The 24,569-nt window shown below is 48.8% G+C and overlaps 1 protein-coding gene across 3 annotated transcripts in view; it reads left to right on the top strand.

The window, feature by feature from the left end:
- Positions 1-786: 786 nt before the first annotated feature.
- The window catches only part of GJC2 (gap junction protein gamma 2), a 111,283-nt gene continuing 87,500 nt past the window's right edge, over positions 787-24,569 (top strand). Inside the window, exons 1-2 of one of the 3 annotated variants that reach the window (XM_074946422.1) lie at positions 787-1,022; positions 6,947-7,286. The gene's annotated coding sequence lies outside the window, so the exon portion shown is untranslated. Of the gene's footprint in view, positions 1,023-6,920; positions 7,287-24,569 lie in introns of those variants that run through there. The other 2 variants (XM_074946425.1, XM_074946423.1) reach the window with 2 other exon arrangements.

Below are 24,569 nucleotides of genomic sequence, written 5' to 3'. Positions count from 1 at the left end.
AATGCTATGGACATTAAATTTACAAAAATGGACCATGAATTTGGTAGGGCCCTATCTATAGATCTAAAGCAACATAGCCAATATTTACTTAAACACTTATCTAGGAAAAATTGTATGGTTTTGGTTTTGTTTTAATCAGTGAATATCACTTTTCCCCAATTATATTTAATGTCATGGTGAGAATACATAGACTTCATGGCTCACTTGGTAAATTTTAATAAAAATATTGCAATAATTTTATGTTAAGATGTATAGTACACCTTAACAAGTCCTCTGAAATACTGCACATGTACAATGTGGGTGAACTAATGTTATGGAAACATTAGCTATTGCATTTCCTGACTTCTAAATTTGAAAACTAGCATTGCCTCAATGTTTTTTTTTTTTTTTTTTTTTTTGCATTTAAAATAGTATATGTAGCCATGCAAATATACTTAAGAGAGTCTGTAAAACTTTTGAAGAGGTTACCAGCAAGGCAAATAAAAAGTGAAAATATGATAGCACATTTTATGCTAGTGATGCTATGTAAGGGTATGTCTACACTTATGTTACAAGTCCGGTAACATAAAGCAGACCCTCGAGCCTGCCAGAGATGTGTGTTCTGTGCGCTCACCCAGTGTCTCTGCATTTTTGCTCAGCCAGAGAGAGCAAGCAGAGCCCACCCCCTGCCCCTGACGTCTGGGATGTATTAGTGAGTGCATGGCTGGAGCCCAGTGCTGGGTAAGCCGAGGAACTCTGCATAGAGTGAATAGCCTGGACAAACCCTCCTCTTTTCTGAGCTCTTTACTGTTGCAGTCCTTATACAGTAGCCGCAGCTGTGTGCTTTGCTCCTGTCAGGTACCAGCTTTGACCCATGACTCTGTTCCTCTCCTGTGAAGAGCCAGACAAATACAGTTGTGTAGCTAGGTGGGATTCTTTTTGGTCCCTTCCACGGTTTTGTGCGTGTGTGTGGCCTTTTGTGATGCTGTCTGAGCAGAGGACGGTCCATCGCGGCTGATAGCAAAAGGAACGGGCCATGAGGGGTGAGTAGCTGCTGACAGTTTTGCCTGATGTACAGTGGATCTGGCTTGGTGAGTGTGGGAAGCAGTGACTGACCCAGAACGGTCTCAGTGGTGTATGTGACTCTGAAGAGCAGTTTGTGAGTGTGCACTATGTGGTGTGTCTTGGTATTTTTTTCTGTGTGCATCTGTATGTGAGCACACGCGTGTGAGGTGTAGGTATTTGTTGGGGTTTGTGTGCATGCATAATATCTGTGTGTAGTGTCCGTGCGGTGTATGTGGGTCAATTGTGTGTGTGTGTACGTACTGGGAGGGCAGTTTGAGACTTTTGCACCATGCGTGTGACAATGTAATATCTGTGCATAGGGTGTCTCCATGTGTGGGAGACGGAGAAGAGAGTGCATGTGTCTCTTAAGATTTCTACTGGGTTTTGCATTATGTGTAGATAGTCTATTGACTCTGTATGTTGTGCTGGAAATTAATGTGAACGACATGCAAAACCAGGGAGCAGTATTACTGCAAACACTGTTTCTCTTTGGCTTCTGTGGGACACAGAATGTAGGAAGTGAAGACGCAATACAGTCTAATCTAACAAGCATTTTTCAACAGAAAACTTTAAAACACTCTATGGACATAAATCAACTTGCATAGCATCCCTCTGAGGTGCGTTAGTATGACTGCCTGCAGGTAGGTAAACTGAGGCACAGAGAGGATCAGTCTGGTGTTTAAAGTCACACAGCATGTCTCTGTGGCAGAGCTGGTCCCAGGCCATTATTCTAAAAATAGGCTCTCTGATTTGAGTGTGTCTTTAATTAGAGTTTTTAAAAATGGGTGGAATAATGCAGTAGCAATTAGAAGGTGATTTGGAGTGGGGTTGGGGGAGCAGGGGATGTTGTATGAAAGCTGGTAACCTTTAGGCAGAGGCTGATAATTTTTCTTTTGAGCTGGGGGAGGACAGAGGAGAAGGAAAGGAAGAAAATCTATTCCTAACCTGAGTGAACTGATGCTCACTTCATGTTGCATCTTCAATGTGGATTCCATCACGTTGCTGTGTTTAGGATCAGCACTAATTGACCCAGAGGGCTGTTCGCACAGAGCAGGGAGCAGTGCCCTGGTAGGGTCACACAGCAGAGGGGGACAGAGCCACACTGTGTTAATGTGGGTGACAGTAGCAGGCACAGCTCGGAGGAAGCTGCTTGAGCATAAGGCGTGGGTCCTCCAGCAAAGGCAGGTGGTGCTGAAGTGGCACTGTGTCGTTAGGATGATGGGGTGCTAGCTGGAGGCCTTTAATTTACAGGCTGGCTAACAGCCAGTGGCACGATGTGGGCAACGAAGACCCCAGGTTAAATTGATTGGCGCTCACATGGGGACATTTGGGGGGCAAGGAAGGGGTCCAGGTTTAACCCAAACTTTTAAATGTAGATTCATGGGGTAGAAAGAGTGAGGGAGACCTACCCCTACTAACAAGCTGTATATAAGCACTGTCTCTCCTTGCTCGGGGTGCTGTGTGCTCAGAGTGTGACAGTGTAGCGTACAGTCAAACTGAAGATGAGACACAACTGTTTAGCGTAACAAATAGAAAGCTAAGGGGTGACTCAATTACAGTTTGTAAGTATATACATGGGGAACAAATATTTAGTAATGGGCTTTTCCATCTAGCAGAGAAAGGTCTAATGTGATCCAATGGCTGGAGGTGGAAGGTAAACATATTCACACTGGAAATAAGGCGTAAATTTTTAACAGTGAGGGTAGTTAACCAGTGGAACAATTTACCAAGCATCATGGTGGATTCTGCATCACTGATCATTTTAAAATCAAGATTGGATGTTTTTCTAAAATATCTGCTTTGGCAATTACTTTGGGGGAAGTTCTCTGGCCTGTGTTAGACAGGAGGTCAGACTAGATTGGTCGTTTTCAAACTGGGGTACACGGACCCCTAGTGGTACGCAAGCTCTCGTCACAGGGTACATGAGAAAAATCCTGTGATGGCGGACAATGCACTTTATTTACTAAGACTTGGTAATCTAATCATAGGTATATTTGACCCTATCTCAGATGTGGGTACACAACGGGCTACATTATTTGGAAAGAGGTAGGCAGCCTAAAAAGTTTGAAAACCACTGGACTAAATGATCACAATGGACCCTTCCGGCTTTGGAATCTATGCATCTAGGACAAATGGGTCGAACAAAAGGAGGGAGGATGACCTGACAGAGTCCTCTTAACTACTGGAGTGACCTACGGATCATTTAAATCTGCTGCACAGACCTCTGGAGGGTGTAAGGAGGGGTATTTAAAATGTCCTCGATCTGAGCATGGCAGGCTGCAGTGCCATGGAGATGGCTGATCTTCCTGCCCCTTCCTGTGAGGTACAGGGAAATTAGTGAATTGAGGATCCCCTCAACCTGTGGCCCTTGGGGCCTAATTGGGGCTGATAAACCCATTGTACAGACTGGGTAACCGAGACTGAGGACCTGATTCTCCCTTGTTCTCTGTCTCTTTGCTCTGTCATTGTAATGAGGCCATAAAGGCAGGGAAGAGGCTCCCAGGTAATACCTATTGCTCTATCTGTTGGTGTAGGGCTCCCAGAACAGATCTATTGTAGTCCGGCCTCTCTCTCAGTTCCCCTGGTGAAGGGACTGAGCTGGGGAAGAGAAGAGACGAGTCGTGACAGGGGAAGATTTTGCTTCCGCTAGTGTAAAGTGGCAGACAATCCCTAGAAAGCTATTGCAGCTGGAGCATAAGCTAGAGCAGCCCCAAGGCTGCCTTTTGGGTCGGTCCATGGCTGCCCCAAGAGTGATATCTTTTCCAAATGCAGGCACGGAGCAACAGAGAATCAGGTCCAGAGAGGTTAGGTCTCAGCCAAGGCCAGTAAGGGGTCATTTGACCCTGCTTCCTTGTCCCCCCATGCGTACAATGGGGAGAATTGAATAGACCTATCTGAAATTTTTCTGACACAAAATGGATTTTCAACCTACACCAAAATTGTCTTGGAATGTTTTTCACTTTAGTTTATTTTTTAAAAAACTGGGAAAAATTTGACCAATGTATTTTATTGAAAACTAAACTGTATTCATTTAGAGTGGTAGCCGTGTTAGGCTGTATCAGCAAAAAAAAAAAAAAAACGAGGCGTACTCTTGGCACCTTAGAGAATAACAAATTTATTTGGGCATTCAGGGCCCCAGTTCCGAAAACCAGCAAAATAGAACCGGAGTGCTATTTGGTTCTGTTTTGTTGGTTTTCGGAACTGGGGCCCTGAATGCCCAAATAAATTTGTTAGTCTCTAAGGTGCCACGAGTACTTCTCGTTTTTTTTGTATTCATTTATTTTTTACCAAAATAGTTTTCAAAAAACAAAAAATGTTTAGGTTTCAGTTCCAGTTAAAACCTGGAAAACATATCCTGGGGAAATCTGGCAAAACAATTCTTTCAAAAAATTTCCCTGACCTATAACAGGGATTTTTTTTCAACCAGCTCTAATGATCTCCACCTCTGTAAAGCACTTGGAGCCCTACAGATGAAAAGCATTGCTTAAGCGCTAAGTGTGAGCTCTTGAGATAGGAGCGCTCTCTTATTGTGTGTCTGGACAGCACTAGCCCCAAGGGGCTCTGATTTTAGCTGGGCCCCCTATGTGCTAGTGTTACACAAATAGGAAATGTTGTTACTCTTTGTGAGTTAGTGCGCACTGTGTAGTAGTGCTTTCCAGGCAGCGAAGCAGGGACAGTCCCACCTTGAAGAGCTCATGGTATAAGGCAGAGGGTACGGGAAGGAGAAGCGAGATGAAAAGGAGTACTTGTGGCACCTTAGAGACTAACCAATTTATTTGAGCATAAGCTTTCGTGAGCTACAGCTCACTTCATCGGATGGTTATTTTAGAAGTTACGTTCACTGGGGCTGCACAGGACAAGTGGGTCTGTAAGAGGGCGTGACGTGTGGGCAAGGTACAGGCTCTGTGGCTGAGCGCGGTGAGCTTGCACCATGCACACGAGACTGCAGAGGCAGTTGTGGGAGAAGATGACAAGCGAGACGACAAGGGTGAGAATGCAGGTGGTGCAGAGGGGGTGGAGCGCTAGGGGATATGGCTCAGCGGTGTTGTGGGCTGGTGGTTAAAGGATAAGGGAGGGACACACCTGTAAGAGTGGGGGTGACCAGAAGCTTAAAATTGCTGGGCTAACCGATGCGGAGCCAGTGGAGGGACTGGGAGTGGTGAAGGACCTGGTCAATTGGTTGAGCTGGGGAGATGACCTGAGTGGCTGTATTTTGTATGGGTTGAAGGGAGGCAACGTCTGTGTGTGTGCACTGGGAGAACGGAGAGGAGGCTGTTGTGGCTGAGGGGGTATCTCGTGGGGGCCTGTTTGAGAGGTGTGGCTGTGAGGCTGGAAAGGAACAGGACTGGTCTAAGAGCTGTGGAAAGGGCAGGAGTTCAGAGCACTGGGCTCTGCCTCTCGTCAGGATGTTTCCCGGCTCAGCCAGGATGCCGACTGGTGTCCCTGCGCCAGGGTGAGAAGGCAGCTCTCGCTAACCACAAGGGCTGCGTCCCTGCCTTGCTTTTCAAAGGCTGGCTGGCATGGGAATGTGGCAGAGAGTCGCTCCTGTGACCAGCGACGGGAGCGCAGGAGCCCAGCTTAGATCACTCCCCTCTCGCAGACTCGGCTTTGACCTGATGCACAGTGCGGCGAATGATTTCCTCCTTCCACCTCACCGACCCACAGTAAATGGTCTGTAACCCTTCTGCCAGGTGGAACCACAGCAGCAACCAGGGCCGGGTTCAATGTCTAGGGGTTCCTCTCCGTCGTTCCAACACAGAACCGGCTCGAGCCCCCACCCAGTAACCTGGGAAATTTATACATCACCCCTGGGTGCCTCTGAGAGGCAAAACTTCCCCACTCACACGCACAGAGTCTGAGTGTAGAAAAGAAACTTTTATTAAAAGGAGGGAAGTAACTTGGCATTAATTTGGGAAAACACCACAAACAGGGTTCATAAACATAAACCATGAGTAAAAACCCACCCCCAAGTAGGTTGGGCAGTGCCCTTTTCCCCTCAGGTTCTTAAGTTCAGCAACCCAAAATGTGCCTTCCTGTGCCCGACCCTTCATGTTCCCGACCCTTCTTTACACCCCACTCACAGTTGCTGTCCTTGGTCAGTGCAGACCCAGAGTTCAGAGGTGCATCTGCAGAGTTCACCTTCCACCCTGGGTGGGGGGCATTGGTGACCACAATGTCACTACCCCAGCATCCAGTTCTAAGATAATTTGTGACCCAACACCAGCCAAGTTGATTACAATGAGCAAAACACCGCTCCATCAGCTGAATATATAGCAAATCTAAGCAAAGTAGGAGCAAACTGTATTTACATAATCACACCCAGGGTCTCTTCCTCCCTCCCAGCTAGCTGTCTGGGAAGCATTCATTCAGACCTATTCATGCTCACTCTGCCTGCCAAACTGGAGCCGGGGGTACATCCTGCACTTGTCTGGCTGGTTCGGCCTTTGCCTCCAGCAGTAAAATACAAGAAGCAGCAAAGCATTACGTAAGCACTGAGTTAGACAAGAGGAGCATTTTGGCAGGCCCCTTAGCAGAGAGAGATGGGTCCAGATCTGGAGCTCAGGCCTTGTCCACCTTGGGGGTTTCAGCCACTAGTGTGGCTGCTCTGATGTAGGCAGGCAAAGCCAATATAAGCCAGTGCATCTCATCCTGATTTCAAGCAGGTGCAAATCACAGCGTCCAATATACAGTAGTCTGTCTATTCTGTAGCTTGCATTGGTGCAGCCACACCTCTGGGCTATAACTGGGGCCAATCTTCAGTGTAGACCAAGCCTCACTTAAACTGGTGTAAATCTGGAGTGACTCTGTTTGAAGTAAGGCCAGGGTACAGGAGAAAAGAATCTGGCCTCCAGTGTTGTGCAGTGGTCCAGCAGACCCATGTCCAATGTCTTTCCCCCTCCAGGTTGCACCTCCTGCTGTGATGTGCGATGATTATCCAAGGCTGCAGGGCAGGGAGGGCTGAGTTCTGCTGTGAGTGTGACATCCCCTCTGCCAACTGGATCACCGCTGCAGTCTCTGGGGGTGATGAGTAGAAGAAGGGTTAAAGAGGGTTCGCCCAGATTGAAATGGTCCCGGTGAACGGAGCAACTTTGTAACGTCAGCTAATACTTATCTGTGCAAAACCGGCTGCAAACCCGCCGGGAGCTGCCACCACCTTGACAGATGCGCTGTGCTGCCTTCAAGATCCCGCACAGATGTTCCTCTTCTACCCGACAGGAAGCTTCGTTGAGCCAAGATTAGCGGTAAATACGGGTGTCTGCCTGTCTCGTAATGTGCATGCTCTGCAGCACTGTGTGTAGGTACAAAAATAACCTCGAGTTAACATTAAGGCTGGAATGTCAACAGTCAGTAAGTGCCTATCTTCTTTCCGGAGTCACCCGCTCCTCTCCCCCGACAGCGGCCCCCAGACTTATTGCCGGTGCTTCTAGGCCTCTCCTTGTCAGCATTCAGTCCCTAAATGGGCAGCTCCCTCGAGTGTGAAGAGATGAAACAGATAAGCGGATGCCTTAGAGCCTTATCCAAAGCCCACTGGAGTTAATGGAAGGCCTCTCGTGGCCTGCAGAGGGCTTTGGCTCCGGCCCATCATCGGCTCATTTCTTGGAGGCGGTGGGTCTTTGGGAGAGATTTAATGAGTGCAGGGCAGCGACCTTGCGGGCCAGCTTGAGAAGGGAGTTTCATGGGTCAGAGGGTGATGTGGAGGGAAGGGCAGGGGAGAGGTAGACCGACAGTGCGCTGGAGTGGGCATTGCTGGCAGAACGGATGGGGATGCAGGCCCATGCAGTAAGCCCAGCAGGGCGTAGCGAGGGGCAGAATTATGTAGGGCATTGAAGGGAACTGCAGGGGGCTTGAATTTGGTGCAGTGGAGCCAGGCGAGCTGAAGGAAGGATTTGAAAAGGAAGTGACGCAGTCGGAGCCAAGGGCAGGGGAGCTGATCTGAGTGGCTGCGTTCTCTATGGACTGGATGGGGCAAGAGAACAGGTAAGTTACAATAGGGGGTGGTCTCCCTCATGTACTCTTACACTCTCCGGTTAGCTGCCTTTCCTACTACACCCCTCTCTGCGAGTCATGCTGAGTTGGGCTGACTTACTGGGACAAATGCAGAGATGAATGTGTTGGCGGGCAGGGGGTGATGTCTAAGTTGCTGTAAGGTGTGTACCGAGGTCCTGGTGCTGGTGCCAGTTACACCGCTGGCTTTTATGATGTTACCCCTGACCTACAGCACTGTGAGAGCAAAATCGTGCTTGGCAAGGTCTGGGGGGTGAATTCTGCCAACTTAGACTCCTCTCTGTATTTGGCCCGTCCTCTCCTGACACACAAATGGAGCAGGTCTGAACTCTCATCCAGCTGGCTGAGAGTAACTGTGGTTCCCCAGAGTCACGCTGCTTTGACTACCCACTGACTGGAAAAGGAGCCTGCCCCCGTCGAAGAAGAGCTGGGCCCAAGGTAACCCTTGGTGTGACAATGTGGAGGGAGCAGCACGTTTTTGATTGGCTTCTTACCTCCCACTATGAGGCATTGGATCCTGCTCCAATCCCGCTGTGCAGTGCCCAGCAACTCCTCCTTCCCCCAACCGCTTCCGTACCCCGTGAACCCATCCCAGGCCACCAAACTGTATGTGAGACAGTGTGATGAGCGGAAAGGGTTACAATTGTCTGCCCTTGGTGCATGATGCATCGGATGCCACTGTGGAAGTCCTTTACCCAGGACAGCAGTGCAGCAGATCTACACAGGCAAATGGAAAGCTGGAAGATGCCTTTTGACTTACACTGCATGTTAGTCTGAAAGCAGGACACTGTTCCACATATGGAGGTGGGAGAATGGGTGTGCCACATTCTGGTTGGTTTGCCGTGATTCGTGAGTTGGAGAGGTATATTTCTAGCCCCTCAAAAATGGGCAGCTCTAACGTTTTTTATTTCTTTTAGAATTCTTTCTATGCTCTCTTGCTAAGAGGAAGCAGGCACTCTGAGCCAGCGTAGTCCTCGGAAATAATTGCACTTCTTGCTCTCTGAAAGTCCCATGCCCTTCGGCCTCATGTCCCTGAACACCACTCGAGGCGTCCAACAGATCCCCTAAAATCCATTGCCTGGGAGTGTCTTATTGCCTAATTATGGCCCCTCTGATGGCTTCCTGTTTGAGCTGGCATTGCATACAAAATTGCTTTCTTGGTATTAAAAGCTCCTGGCTCCCGCTTAGACCCATGTACAAAATAAGCCACAATTAAAATTCTTAAAGTGGTTGCATACATTGTGCCTACAGCAAAAATCTGCACTTCCGTTGTAAACCTGTGTGTATTTCCACCAAATGCTTGCTTCACTCCTTTCAATCTGACTTTCTCTCTCTGGATCATAGGCTGCATTATATAATCTCTCTTAAACTTTGTTTTTCATTTGTCTACTTTTGATCATTATTTATATGGCACTACAAACATTTAGGGTTTTACTGTGGACCACATGGTGACTTTAGCATCCACTGAGAGATTTTAAAAAGGACAGAAAAAAGACCATTATATGCCAGGATTTTTGGGGGTATAATTGACTGAAAATAGTCAGATGATAACACAGTAAGTTTATCTCTTCAGATGTGAAAAGCATGTAAGTTAGAACCAATGTGCCCCAATCATGATGCACAGAACACAGTGACTCTGGAAGACTTTTTAAAGTAGAGGTGCTGCATCCCCACACTGCCCCTGTCTAAGCCCCCTGCCGCCCCTAGAGCTGGGGCCGGGAGCAGGGCCATGGCTTCAGGATGGGAGGACGTGGGCAGGATGGGAAGGGGGCCCAGGCTGAGGCCACAGCTAGGGACAGGCACAGAGCCCTTACCGTGGGGCCAGCAGTCAGGACCCTGGTCGTGGGGCCAGGAGCAGAGCCCCGTGTAAAACCTGGGGGTGCTGCAGCACCCCCCGCACTGCTAGTTCCCGCGCCTATGCACAGAACTTAAGCATACATATTGGGCAAGACTGTAGCTACAGCTGGGTGTATACTACTGAAAAACTCCTCAACAAATGTTGGTTTGAATGCTTATCTAAATTGATTTAGCAGTGTCCATACTCCATTCGTGTTTGCTTTCCGTGACCATTCTAGTGAATGGGTTCACTGGCAGGAATGTTTGCAGAAACAGATTTTCAAGTCAATAGTGCAGAAATGCAGAGAGCCAATTTCAGATTGGTGATCATAAGTATTTGCACTAGCAACTTGATCCGAAGAGTTACGTTACGCTCCATCCACTCAGCAAACCGCAACGTCATGGGACCTGTGTCCAGTTAAAACATCTTGAATTCTGAATTCCTGTCACAAGCTGTCTGCAATCAAACTACTGACTAAGAATTGTTCATAGAGGGCCACATTTTCAAAAGCACTTAAGTGACTAAGGCCAAGGGTATGGTAGAAACTTTTGCTGATACAGCAGTATCATTTAGAGGTGTGATCTGTGTTTGTGACATTTTTATAGCCTTGCAAAAGCCCTAGTCTAGAGACAGTTTTATGGCCATAAAAATGCTTTTGGTGGTGTGGGTTATTTTTCTCCAGGAACCAGCATAAGTTATACCGGCAAAAGAACCATTTACCAGTACAAACTGCATCTGCACTAGGAGGGTGCGCTGCTATGGCTTTCACCAGTATAGCCAGCAACCTTTGCTTGTGTACTCCAGGCCTTAGAAGTCTAAGTCCCCTTGACTTCAGTGGGACTTTAGGTTCCTAAAGGTGTCATAGATCTGGCCGGAATTCCCCTGCTGGCAACCCAGCAGACTGTTGGAAGGCGACCAAGCCTCTGGAGTCTGAACACAGCCCAGGTACTGGCCCAGTCACAGGGGCCATAGACACATTGCCTGGGTGCAGGCTCTCTGTCTAGCACCTTCCCACTCCCAAGAGCTGCATCCATGCAATCCCTGTCCTGCCCCTGGAACCAGTGCTGCTCCTGTAATTTAGAGTGGTAGCCATGTTAGTCTGTATCAGCAAAAAGAACGAGGCGTACTTGTGGCACCTTTGAGACTAACAAATTTATTATAGCATAAGCTTTCGTGGACTAAAACCCACTTCATTGGATGCATGGAGAGAAAAATACAGTAGGAAGATATATATACACACAGAGAACATGAAACAATGAGTGTTGCTACACACACTATAACGAGAGTGATCAATTAAGGTGACCTATTATCAGCAGGAGAAAAAAAATGTTTGTAGTGATAATCAGGATGGCCCATTTCCAAGAGTTTACAAGAAGGTGTGAGTAACAGTGGGGGGGCGGGGGGAAATAAGCAAGGGGAATAATTTGTTAGTCTCTAAAGTGCCACAAGTACTCCTCGTTCTTTTTCCTGTAATTTAAACATACTCTCTCCCACAATCCCACCGAAGGTATGAGTCTTCTGGGACACAGTTCAGCTGTCTCACGGGGCATATGGCATATACAGATACTTTGTACATTAGCATCTAATACATTAGTGCTCTTTACTTACTTGTTTGAGAAATGTACAGATTGTTACAAAAATAATACCCCATACATGCATTTCCCCTCTCCAGCTGACCCTTCCCCTGTGTTCAGGGAGGCAGGGTGTCCTGCACCTCCCTTGCCTCATCTGGCTCCTGCAGTTGCTTCCCTCATCTTAAGGAGTAAAAATGGCTGAGGAGCCATCATCTAAAGCTGCTCTGGTCCTCTTTAATCTTCCGGCCTGCTCTGTCAGGTGACTCCCTGGTTGGCCTCAACAGCTGACCAGAGTTCTGGCAGGTCACCTCATTGCTAGGTGACCTCTTCCCTGACAAATCAGTTCTCCGGGGTAGGTAGGATTGCCACCCATCCGGGTTTTGGCTTCTGTGCGTGGGTGCCATTTAGGGTTGCCAGATGCCCGGTTTTTGACCAGAAAGTCTGGTCGAAAAGGGGACCTGGCAGCATCCAGTTGGTACTGACCAGATACCAAAAGTCTGGTGACCGCAGGGTGGGGAAAGGTGCTGGGTCATTAACCTGTGCCAGCCCCTGCTCAGCCAGGGCTGCCTCCTACCTGCAGGCAGGCTCCTTGTCAGGCCGCAATAGGTCCCATCCCAGCCCTGAAGCAGAGGGAGCCCAGCTGAGGGGGCGAGGGAGGTGGAGACAATCCAGCGAGTGACGGGGGTGGGTGCAGGGGGAGAGGAGCAAGTGATGGGGACGGGGCCTTGGGGAAAGGGGCAGAGTGGGGGAGCCTTGGGGGTCCAGTTACCAGCAATTAGAAAGGTAGCAACCGTAAGGGTAGGTGCCAGCTGTTTGTCTAGGGTGCTTTCTTTTTTAATAGAGTTCCATCCAGATTTAACAGTCCACTTTTGTTAGGCCTTTGCCAGTTCCCCAGTTAGAGTTTCAGTCCAAGGATAATAAAGAGGACAGGAGGCTATACTTTCAAAATGGAGATTGCAGCTTGGCAGAGATACATACAGAGACCATGATCTCACACACAACAGTGTTATTTTCACCACGCACACACAGAGAAATTAGATAAAACATAAAATACTGGAAGGTTGCAGTGAAATATAACTTTATTTCTTAGAATTCAGAACAATAACACAAGAACCAAAACTAAAGAGAGACAAAGCAGGCTGCTCTCTAAGACACAGGCACAATTCACCCCACCTTACTCAAGGCTGTCTGTCTTCAGGCTGACTCTGATCACAGCTAAAAAGTAATCCTTTTGCTTCTGGCAGCATCACGACAACTGTAAAATGAGCATCTAGTAACAGGCACATCCAGTCCATAATCTGTTTTATGGTTGGAGAGCACATGCCAGGAAAATTCATACTAACTTTTTCACTGCACTTTATATACAGGTACTGCAAATACCGGAGAAACAGAACGACTTGCTGAGCTGAAAGGTCTTTCAGATGAGGCAAGAGAAACGTTTCACTGTATGGTGAATGGAGAATGGCATTTAACAGTGCTGCCTTTGGGTTCGTTAAAGAGCCACCTAGCCTGCAAAGGAAATGCAAGGAAATGCCTTAGAAATTTAAAGTGATAGCTCTACAATTTGTACACAGTTTTCAGTACACCACAGACTGTAAAGACGCAGTCCCCAGATCGTCATATTAAGTTGCTTAGCTTCTGAGTAAAATTTTCCAAAGTGATTGTTTGAGAAATAAGTTTGAACAAAGTGCAATCTCTTCATGGACAACTTAGGAACAGAAGAGGCGGAATGTGTTTGAATAAACCATTAGTTATGCAGATTGACCTTAATCTAATTGTAGCTTTAAGCCATTTATTTATTTGTGTGGTGGGCTGTGGTGGGGTTGTGCATTGTCAGCTGTTCCTAGAAGCATTGTTCTTGGTCTCTGCAGAGAGGCACAAAGAAAGGATCCGTCCATACTCCCAGGGAGCTAGACTTATGGCAGCCTTCTTAATGATTGTTTAAAATGTCACATTTTGTATTTTTCCAGGCACACACAGATAATGCACCATGATGGCTGACATTTCCTTGTGCTGGGATATCCCAGTGCGTACTGTGCTAGCAGTGTCTGGTACCCCTGCTCTGTTCTGGAGCAGAGAGTCTTCCCCAAAGGAAGTTGTTTTAGTCACTATCCATCTGTTCTCTCAACTTCATATTCCTCTTGCTTTGTCCTCTGAGAACATTTCAGACCCTAAAAGAGCAGCCCATTACTGAATAAAAATCAAACTGACTTTCCGTGCTCCACTGCCAGATAGCCCCCTGCTCCAGCACTGGTCAGCGGTGATGTCGCCAATCCATTGCATGCTGGGACATCTCAGTCAGGCCCAAAGTCAGCAACTCCCCACATCACTACACCCTGCCTTGTCCCAAAGATGGAGGTCCCACCAGCACCCCTCTTAGTCTGACAGCAGCGTGCAGTCCTTGGCCCTCTCTCTGTAGTGTCCAATATGTGCCGGGGGGGGGGGGGGGGGGAGGAGTCTAATGTGGTGTGGCAGTCCCTTCTGTGATTGCAAGATCCAAGCTGGGACTTAGTGAGAACGAATGTGATAATGGTAGGTAGCACAGGTTCTGTCAGTCAGGCTGGGAGGTAGAGAGCCAGGGAGGACAACAGCTAGTGTCAATGTCCCACAGCTTCAGTAAAGAATCCTTTGTATATTCAGCATAACAGAGTCCTGTCTGTTTTCTACCACGCAGGATGCTGCAGCCTCCACAGAGGGACTGAGTCTGCCATGTGCTCAGCTCAGGGAGTGAGAGAAGCCAGAGCCATCCCCCTTGTGGGGCTGTGTGAAATGTTAAGCCCGATATTACAATGATTGTATAATGCAAGCCCCTAATGAAACAGCCAGCCACGGGCCGTCAGCCTTTAAAAGAAGAACTGGCACAAAGCCAGTAGCCAGCACTTTACCCACAAAGGGACCAGTTCCCAACTCCAGAGGGAGGAATGGGGAAAACCAAAGGGAGGGTCAAATACCGGCACAAGGGCCGTAAGAATAATCCATCTGAAATAGACCAGATTTGTAACATGCCCTAAGGGAGGAACATGGGGACGACCCAGTCCTAATGGAACCTAGGGACAGATCCAAACCATAGCAGCTAACCTTTACCACCCAGCAGGGGCATGGAGGAGCCTGGCTCATGATGTCTTCATTGTCAATGGCTATTTTAGGGGGAAGCTCAGTCACAGGGAAGCGAGGTGCCAGGGGAGAATTGATTTCTCTCTCAAACGCGCCATATTAGTTACATTACAGTACAGCAGAGGCTCTGGGAGAGGTACTGAGCACATTCCAGGAGCTGAGACTCTGGAAATCCTACAGAAATATGGCAGCATCACTCCTGGCTGAGAATGCCTGAATAAGATGATGATGATGGAGATTGAGTTGCAGTGTCTATAGCCGAGAGAGACCCACACCAAGCTAGTAGTATTCACATTGGTACATAAAGCAGCACTCCAGTTGGCCAAAGAACCTGGCTCTCCTAGCTTGCCTGCAAAAAGAACAGGTTTTCCGACAGATACTACTTCTCAGCTTGTTTGATCTCGCTCATTTTCTCTTGGAACTGTAGATTGTTAACAAAATCTCTCCTCCGCTGTTCTGCCGGCCCATACAGAGACATGGGAAGTTGGCATAAGATCGAGGGTGAAAAACTGTTTTTGAGCGGGGTTAATAGACAAAACATTCAAGCATTTACACAATGCTGGCACAAACACCATACGCACCCCATTTAGTGCATGTGAACTCCACACGGATGCTCTAAGTACACCTTGTGTACACAGATTCAGCAGGTTGTGTTAGCACACCACAACAGTCATGCTTACAAACTACTCCTGTGCACTCTCAGCACCACACGTGTGCCGCACGAACACGACACACACTCTCTGCAGCACTCCTGCTGACAAACACCATGCATGCACAGCAGTGTGTACACACCCACACTCAGAGCACTCCACAGACTTACGTGCACACCCACATCACACACCAGCATGCTCTTTCTCATGCACACACACACAAAAACACTCCAACATTTAATCACAGTGAGGAAAATGAGGGGCAGAAGAGTCCTGCTGGAGACAGAGATGGGGCCTGAATGCTGGGGAAGCAGCTGCCACGTTATATCAGTCCACCCGAATGACAGACATGTCAGTTTAATTTGCATCTGGCTTGCTTAACATCCTTTATCTTACATAATGCAGCTCTTTATACAGTTGTAGTGTTTAATGAAAAGAGAAATTGAATCCACAGTGAACAGACTTTTCCAGGTACATTAGAACTCTTGGGAATATCACTCATAGCAGACTGCTTAGGAGAAACAGTCAATTCCTTGCAAGTGCCTAAGAACTGAGACATTGGTGTGAGTAGCTGCTTTTTAATGCCATATTTGGTAAGCTTTGTCAAAACCAGGGACTCCTAATTACTTTTCCTGGTTGTTGATGCTGAATGCTGCCGCATGCCACCTCAGAGGTGGCTGCATTTCATTGGTAGGGGAAGCGCAGTTTGTTACGCATGTTGGAATCTTTGGGATCGGAAGTCGCTCTGTAAACATCCAGTATTGTTTTCCTTTATAGCATGTGTTTAATTTAGGGCTTTTTGGACGAGCTGGAAGAAGGAAATCCCTTTTCCGGAAAAACTTCACTTAAAAAAAAAATTGTCTTGAATTAGGACGAAAAGTCAAAGGTGAGGTTTTTTGTGGGAAATTTTAAAGAGAAATTCCATTTCAGAAGAACCAAATGGAATTTCTCATCCTTTCTCCTGGAAGGCTCTTGTGGATGTCAGTTGTGAAACTGACCAGAACCTTCCCTGGCCAGAGTGCCTGGCTACTCAGCCTCCCTTCCCTTCCCTTCCCCTGCAGTTCCAGGAGCCAAAGAGGTGGGGTGCTTTGTCTCCCCATTTTTCCCCTTCCCCTCCCTCTAATATCTAGAGATGGAGAGACTCTGGCTCCGCGAGCTGCGGAGGAGTGAGCAAGGCTGAGAGCTCCAGCTCTCTGCCTTTACAGCTCCTGGAGCTCGGTGGAAGGCTAAGCTGCAGAGTGTCTCTGTGATCAACCTGGGCCAGGAAAGTTTTTGTCAATTTCCCTTACGGGAGGTGAACCTTCCTGGCGGTCAGCCGGGAACATCATTATGGTTTTTCTGATGAAAATTTTCCAGCAAAACTAAAATTTTCCCCTGAAAATTTTTTGTTTTGTGAGAAGAGCATTTTTCATCAGAAAATCATTTGAATGAAAAACTTTTTGACTAGCGCTATGGGCCACATGATCATGACGGTTTGTGCTCGTGTGACACCCCACCTCCCCCGATGTGTGTGTGATACAAGGTTTCTTCTGTGCCCAATCTGCAGAGGATAGGGGGCTGCTGCTGGGCCAGTTAGAGAGCCTGGGTCTCTAACTCAAGCTGTAGCAGCCTGTGCTTTTTAGCTTTGGGGGTCCACAGGTAAATTGCCAGGGTGTCAGCCAAAATGGTGACCATCACACTTTTCCCCAATGGAGGCGTGTGCATGGATTAGGTTGTTACTAGGCAAGGGCAATATGCATAGCTGTGTGGAGGCACTTGTGCCATAAAAATCAGGGCATGCTGGGGCTGGAAATATTTGCTGGGGATTTATTTGTAATCTGTCAATGAGGGCTAAAACAAGAGCTCTGTTTCATGAAAAATATCAAGGTTTCCGCTTCTGGGTTTCATTTCTCATCAGAATGAAAACTTCTGAAACTTTTCATGGAAAAAACAAGGGAGACCCACCCCAGAATGGCCAATTAGTTAGGACATTCACCTGGTACTTGGGAGATCTAGATTCAAGTGCCTGGCCCAAATCAGGCAGAGTGCAGATTGAAACCTGGGTCTCCCAAATCCCAGCAGAGTGGTCTAACCACTGGGCTATTTGGTATCCTAAGGCAGGTTTTGCTCTTGTTTTGACCAGAAATTCCATCCTCGACCTGAGACACCTTTCAGTCGGAACTGATACATTCTCAGAAACGTTTTCGGTTTCAATTAAATCTGCATTTTTGGATGAAAAAAAGCTTAGTCGAAAAATTCCCAATCAGCTCAGTTGCCAGTATAGCAACAGTCAATGGAAAGTGACTATGTTGCCCCAACACCATTGTCGTTGTCTTTAAGATCTTTTTCTAGCATCCAGCGCCACTAGTGAAGGGTGCCGGATTGCCAGCCTGGACACTAAAGCCTCCCGTCTGTCAGCAGGACAGGGACCCACGTGGATGGGGGAAAAGCCTAGCCCTATTAAGCTAGCCCTATGGGCTGAGAGGATAGGTTAGCCTCTATTTAATCCTTTGCATCTCTGCTGAGATGGCCAACAGGGGCATCCTGTGAGCACCTGTTCCTTGTGAACCAGACTGAAATGACTCTGCCTGTTTCTTGTAGGGTACCAAAAAGCCTTTGGATGATAACTGCCTTCAGTGTAGCTAGCAACCTGCCGGACTAGAGGGGTCCTAGACCCCATTATCAACCCCTCCCCAAGCCATCCAAGCTCCTTGCCGGCTTTTTGTTTGTTTGCTGAGGACACTTGTCATTTCCTGTTGTGGGCTGTCTGAGTGAGGAGCCCGTCATGGTGATGGCTCCAGCATGCGCTCTCGTTCAGAAGGGACAAAAGGGCGCTCCACGCTGCCTGTCCAGCTGTCTTTCTGTAACCTCTCCATGACCCTCTGTCACCCAAGCTGGTTACAGCAAACACATGGTGAGTTGTGTCCATCCCACAGTCTTTCCGCCTCCTGACTGTGTGTATCAACGCGCAGCTCAGCTGCTACAGGGCGGCTGTGCCAATGCATTGTGGGAAAAGCTGGTCAGCTCTCCCATAGTGCACTAGCGGCCGACAGAGAGCCTGGAGCCAGCGGCGTGTGTGTGGCGGGGCGGGGTGCATACACACTAGAGCCATGATACTCAGACCTCAAGGGTTCAGGAGCCGAATTAGCAATCCGCATTACCCAACAGAGCCAGAGGCGTGTGCATGGATTGACTATATAGCACTATAGTGGATGGAACAATCACAGAGAGCATTTTAATATCATGTGCTGCACAGAGCTGCAGGAGACGCATTACAGAGCCACTTGGGACTCGCGAGCCTCAGTGTGAGTATCCCTGCTCTGGAGTCTCCAGTTGCACAGAGGAAGGAGGCCCTGCCAACCTGATGCCATGGGCACAGCCAGGGGAGCCTGCCCATGTGGCAAAATGCCGCATGCCAGCTTACAGAAAGGCCCTCGTGGCCCAGCCTAGGCCTCTAGCAGGGGTGAGGCATGGCTGGCAGCCGTGGTTACTACCCAAGGGCCCGCTCCAGAGCAGACTGAAATCAGTGGAAAGGCTCCCCCCTGATGAGTGTGGGCTTCGAATCAGGTGTCAAATGTGGTGTGTGGCATTACACTATGCTTGGAGCCAGCCAGGCTGCTGATCAATTAGAACGGTGGCTCAGAGCTGTGGTATGGCCAGGCTGGGAGAGCCCTCTCCCGTACAGCAGTCATGTTTCCTGTTAGTGCCGCGGGTAGCCAAAGTGCCTCTGACCTTGGCCCAGCAGGACACTGATCTATAAGTCAGAGTGAAGTCCAGCCGCGGCAGAGCCTGAAACAGCCTTTTCTGGAGGGCGGAGAGGAAGCGAGCTTTGCTGAGTGCTTCCTGGATATTTTCGGTGGTGTCAGCGAGCCCTGCTAGGTCTCAGTGGTTCTCCGACGCCATGCAATAAGCTGCCAGCATCAGACGGTTACCATGGCTAAATGCTGTATTGAAACTCTAACTATGCTCTCTCCCTGTTATCCAGCCAAGGATTGATCACCGCATAAGTGCAGGGGCCTGTGCTCGCCCCAGGGCTGAGTGCTGTTCGTGCTCCCCACCCACTCAGCTTGGCAGAGCCTGGGGGAGCAGGGGAAGGAGGCAGTGAATCTCCCCGCTGTGTGATTGGCTTTGGTTCTCCTCCTCCGCCCCTGTCTGCCCCTCAGGGAGTGAGCGCATGTCATGCACAGTGGACCAGCCGCTCTCCTGGCTCCTCCTGCAACACGTGAATGATCATTGGTAAGCAATGACTTGGGGAAATGGTCCTGCTCTTCGGGGCAGAGAGCCGGGCTCTTCAGATAGCGTGTCCAGATTCCCTTAGTCGCAAGGGATCAATTTGAGATGGAGCCCCATAACAGTTCACTGATTCTGCACTAGCTTTGGTTTACTGCCCTTGGCAGCTTTTCAAGAGCCATTTTCCATGGTTTCACTCTCACACAGAGAGAGAACTGTGTACGGGATACTAGTTTTCAAGGCCTCCACTGCACGGCCTCTCTGTCTGCAGCTCTCTGAGACAATGTAGCTGGCAAGCCCATGGTGACACTTGTGAAAGCTGGCAGTGGATCAGTCTTATTGGAGTAGGATGACCCTATGTCCCGTTTTGGCCGGAACAGTCCCTTTTTTAAGCCCTGTGCAGGCCCTCCCGACTTTTTTGGCAAAAGTGGGTCTTTGTCCCATTTGCTCTTGCCAACTTGATCAGTGCAGAGGAACATGTGGGGGAAAGGGGGGTGAGCAGTGATGCCAGCCCCACACTGGTGGGGGAGGCAGGGCTCGGGCGGGGGGCAGGCAGAACTCACCCCAGCCTCACGTGGGGGGCAGGCAGGGCTCAGGCAAGCAAAGACACCAGCCCTGCATGGGGAGGGAGGGGCAGGGCTCGGGCCAGCCCCGCATAGGGAAGCGAGGGTTGGGGGAAATGGGGCTAGCCCCACGTGGCGTCCCATTTTACCTTTGGGAAATATGGTCACCCTACATGGGAAGCACCCATGGCTATGGGAGCAGAATTTGAGGAGATGAGGCTTAGGCTAGGTCTATACTGCAGCAGCTGAGAAAGTGAGTCAACCACCCAGGGCAACTCTGCGCTGCACTGGAGTTCTTGGGGGAAGGACGCCGAAGGTGCAAAGAGAGGCAAAGGGAAGAGTCTGCCCTGGTGGTTACCATGGATTTTCCAACACCACAGCCAGTTATGGCCCAGCTCTCTCTTCCAGAGCCAGTTCTCAGGTCCCATTATTTAGGGGGTGATTAGTGGGCAGGCCCTGGATGTCACGACTTAAAAAACCACCAGCCTTCCAGAAGTCCAGGGACTAGTTGGACCCCTGGAAAAATCTCCGCTTCTGAGAGTTAAAACACGTAATATTTGGCTATTGGGTCAGTATTGTGCTGTGATTTATGATTTACATAAGGGATGGAAAAAGAAAAGGAGTACATGTGGATACAGACTAACACGGCTGCTACTCTGAAACTTATCATAAAGGATGGAGATGCTGCAATCTGCTGCCGTTCCACTGCTTAATTCTGGATAACTTTGTACAGATTCTGGCCTTTCTGGCAATAATTTGGAGCCCCTTAAAGGTGAGTTTTGGAGGGGGGTGGGATAAATGTCCCCTTTGCCCCCCCCCCACCAGTAACAGTACGCCTGCTCTCCTCTTTTGTGCGCCAAGCCATGCGAGAGATTGTGGCACACTGGTAGTGTTGCCAAATACACATAGTCATAGGCTTTAAGGCCAGAAGAAACACTGTGAACATCTCATCTGATTTCCTGCTTAACATAGGCCAGGGAATTTCTCCCAGTGGTTCCTGCATTGAATCCATATGTGGAATTCTGTTAGCCTGCGCTTAGCCTTCCATGTGATTCTGTGCAGGAGCAAGGGCACAGGGTGCTATGAGAATGAAGCAACGGCAGTGAGGCCAAAATCATCTGAATATCAAGACCCAGGAAACTTAAGGAGTGAAGAACAAGGGATGATCATGCCGCTCTGGTTCTTGGCCAACCTTCATCTGCGACAGACAGAGCTATCAGCCCTTTGCAGTGTGTAGGAGCTGCTGCGATAAGGCCAAGAGGTACAGCAGCACGAAGAAAGGTCTATGGATATATTCACCTGTAAATCCATAGGCTTAAAAAGTTCAGAAGAGGAGGAGATGGAACTAAGTAGCGTATTCTGCTTGAAGCAGGTCATGCGGCAGTTTTATCTGCCCTTGGTTTGTTATGTAGGCAGGTCGTACTTGGACAGGTTTGTTATGATCCCTGGAGTTTCAGAATTGCCAGCCTAATGCCAGGGATGGTTATAAACATTTGTATTGGCTTGCTTGGCGTCAGCATCAGTTACAATTGACTTTCTAGGAAAGTTGATTATTTAGATGATGATGACTTTAAAATGAAGACCACTAGGAGATGGTGTCAGATAGTATAAATGGACACAATACACTGGGAATTGTGAAAGACTTCTCATGAGAAAGTGATCAGAAAAAATATTGCCTGATGCTGGGAGGAAGGGGAGACACAGGAAGCATCAGAATTACGTTATGTAGCAACCAAATGAAGAATGGATGCGGATGACACACGAATGCAGGAGATCAGACCCAGACACAGCATGTAACCCTGCCTTGGGCAGCTCTTGCACACCTCTGACAAATACCTGAAGGGGGTCTGTCTCTTTTTAACAGTAGTGTAACTTGCCATGCTAGTGAAGTCTCATTGAATTGGATAGAGCCTTGGTTTGTGTAACCCTTCTGCCAGATGGCGCTGGCAGCAGCTGGGGGTAGGTTCAATATCTAGGGGTTCCTTTTCAACCATACAACACAGAACGGGCTTGAGCCCCCACCCAGTAACCTGGGAAAATTACACACCACTCCTGGGCGCCTCTGAGAGGCAATACTTCCCCACTGGTAAGCACAGAGTCTGAGTGTAGAAAAGAAACTTTTAATGAAAGGAGGGAAGTCACCCGACATTAATTAGGGAAAATGCTGCAAGCAAGATTCATAAACCTAAAACTATGAGCAGGACACCCACCCCGGAGTGTGATGGGCAGAGTCTTCTGCCTCATGTTCTTGAGTTCTACAACCAAAAGTTCCTTTACTGTGCCCCTCTCTGGTCCCTCACCATACCCCACGCACAGCGGTTTTCCTTAGTCAGTGAGGACTCAGGGTTCAGAGGTGCATCTGTGTCACTGCATCTCCCACCCGAGGAAGAAGACATATGGCTTGCTGTGCCATCTGAGCACTTGCTCTGGCTGACCACCCCGCTAGGTGCTGTTCCTCTCTGCTGGCCACCCTGCCAGCCACTGCTTCTTGCCCCCTGGCTGCCCTGCCAGCCGCTGTTTCTCGCTGCCTCCCGCCAGCTGATTGTTCACCACTTTTGCTGGTCGTGTCCGCTGGCCACCTGTCAGTCACCTTCTACTGCCACCTGCCTCTCTGCTGTGACCTCTATAGGTCAGTCTCTTAGTGATTTTTAGCTCTTTGCAGGCTGGGCAGAAACACTGCCCCACTACAAGTGATTTCAGCTCTTCATGAGTACTTAACATAACAAAAAGGCTCGTAATGAAGTCTGTTTAACTCTATCTTTGAACAATGGGGAGAAACAGACTAAAGCAGACCAGGGACCCTTAGGGGGAGTCCACATCTTCTGGCTGGGACACTGTCCTTACACCTCTTACTTTCACAGGGGTCTGGCATTTGAGCCCCTGGCTTAACAAGGTCCTTTCAGCTGAGGGTAACCCCCTCATTTGGGACAGGTTAAGCACAATTCTGCTCCCCTTTACTCATACAATAAAGACAACAACATTGATAACAGGTTTCACTGCCCCTGCATTCAGTACTAAAGTGATTTGTAACCCAACACCAGCCAAAGTTGATCACTTTAAGCACCACAGTGCTCTATTTCCTGGATATCTAAGCAGAGTAGATTTCAGAGTAACAGCCGTGTTAGTCTGTATTCACAAGAAGAAAAGGAGGACTTGTGGCACCTTAGAGACTAACCAATTTATTTGAGCATAAGCTTTCGTGAGCTACAGCTCACTTCATCGGATGCATACGGGTATGCATCGGGTATGCATCCGATGAAGTGAGCTGTAGCTCACGAAAGCTCATGCTCAGATAAATTGGTTAGTCTCTAAGGTGCCACAAATACTCCTTTTCTTTTTAAAGGGGATAAGACACCAGAAGCTCAGCCTGTACTTCCCCTAACAATAGTCATGTTGTTGGACTGGTGTATTAGGCCTGAACCTCAGGGGCAGACGTGCAGCACATCCAGGCTCCCGTGACTCCCTTTGTCTGGCACTTGTCCGCACCTTTGTAAATGCTGCAGCTGGCCATGAGCTGTCTGCAGTTCAGATTCTCGGCAGCAGTAACTGGTACGGCAGGACGTCTGTGAGATCAGGAACAAAAAAACCCTTCAGTTGATTTCCCTTCCCTTCTCTCCCAGGGACACAAAGAGAACGAGGAGCAGGATGTTTTGCTGGTGTTTAATTTCCCTCTACGTCCAACCCAGGTCATCTCTGAGAAATGTGGGATAAAAAAGCAGGCAGGTCACGGAGCATCCACTGCCCAGGTCAACAGGACCAAAAGCCAGGATCTTCCTTAAGAGCAGCGACTCTTCCCTTTCATGCTGTTTGCTTGGCCTTTTCTTGGATTTCTAAGGACAGAGGGGACCATTAGATCATCTAGTCTGACTTCCTGTATCCCTGAGCCCATTACATTTTACCCCGTTACCCCTGTATTGGGCCCGATAGCTGGTGGTTGACTAACGCATATCATGCTCGGGTTTATCCTCAACACAAGCATTCCAAGAGACTCTACGTCACAATAATGAATAAGGCTGCCAGCTGGAGACCCCAATTCTAGTTCCCTTTCTGTGCCTGGGTCTCCACTCCCACTCTTTGTATCTAGCACACAGAATCATAGCAATGTAGGGCTGGAAGGGACCTCGAGAGGTCAGCTAGTTCAGCCCTCCCACACTGAGGCTAGATCATCCGTGACAGGTGTCCGTCTAATAGTGATGGTGTAGGTAACGTCTACACTGAAACAATACAACAGCTGTTCCAGTGTGGCATTTTAAGTGTAGACAAGCCCTTCGTGACCTGCCCCAGGGAAGACTGGTGGAGCAGAGAATTGAACCTGGGTTTCTTAAGTCCCAAGCTAGCACCCTCACCAGTTGGCTCCCCTCTCTCTCTGCAAGCAGTGGCAGATTACCGTACAGGCCCATGGGGCTGTGCCCAGGGGCCCCGGCCAATTGGGGCCCCTCCGTAGGCCGGAACTCCAGCCCTGCACACTCGCTCCTCCTCTCCCTCTCCCTGGGGTCCCGCCACCCTCTTCAGGCCCTGCCCCCTGGCCAGGCCAGAGGGGAGCTGTGGTAGGCTGAGCACTGAGCATATTTCT

The sequence above is a fragment of the Natator depressus genome, chromosome 2 (assembly GCF_965152275.1).
Source record: "Natator depressus isolate rNatDep1 chromosome 2, rNatDep2.hap1, whole genome shotgun sequence".
Taxonomy (NCBI): Eukaryota; Metazoa; Chordata; order Testudines; family Cheloniidae; genus Natator; species Natator depressus.
The sequence above is the reverse complement of the archived record's forward strand: the minus strand, read 5'-3'. Positions and strand labels throughout refer to the sequence as shown.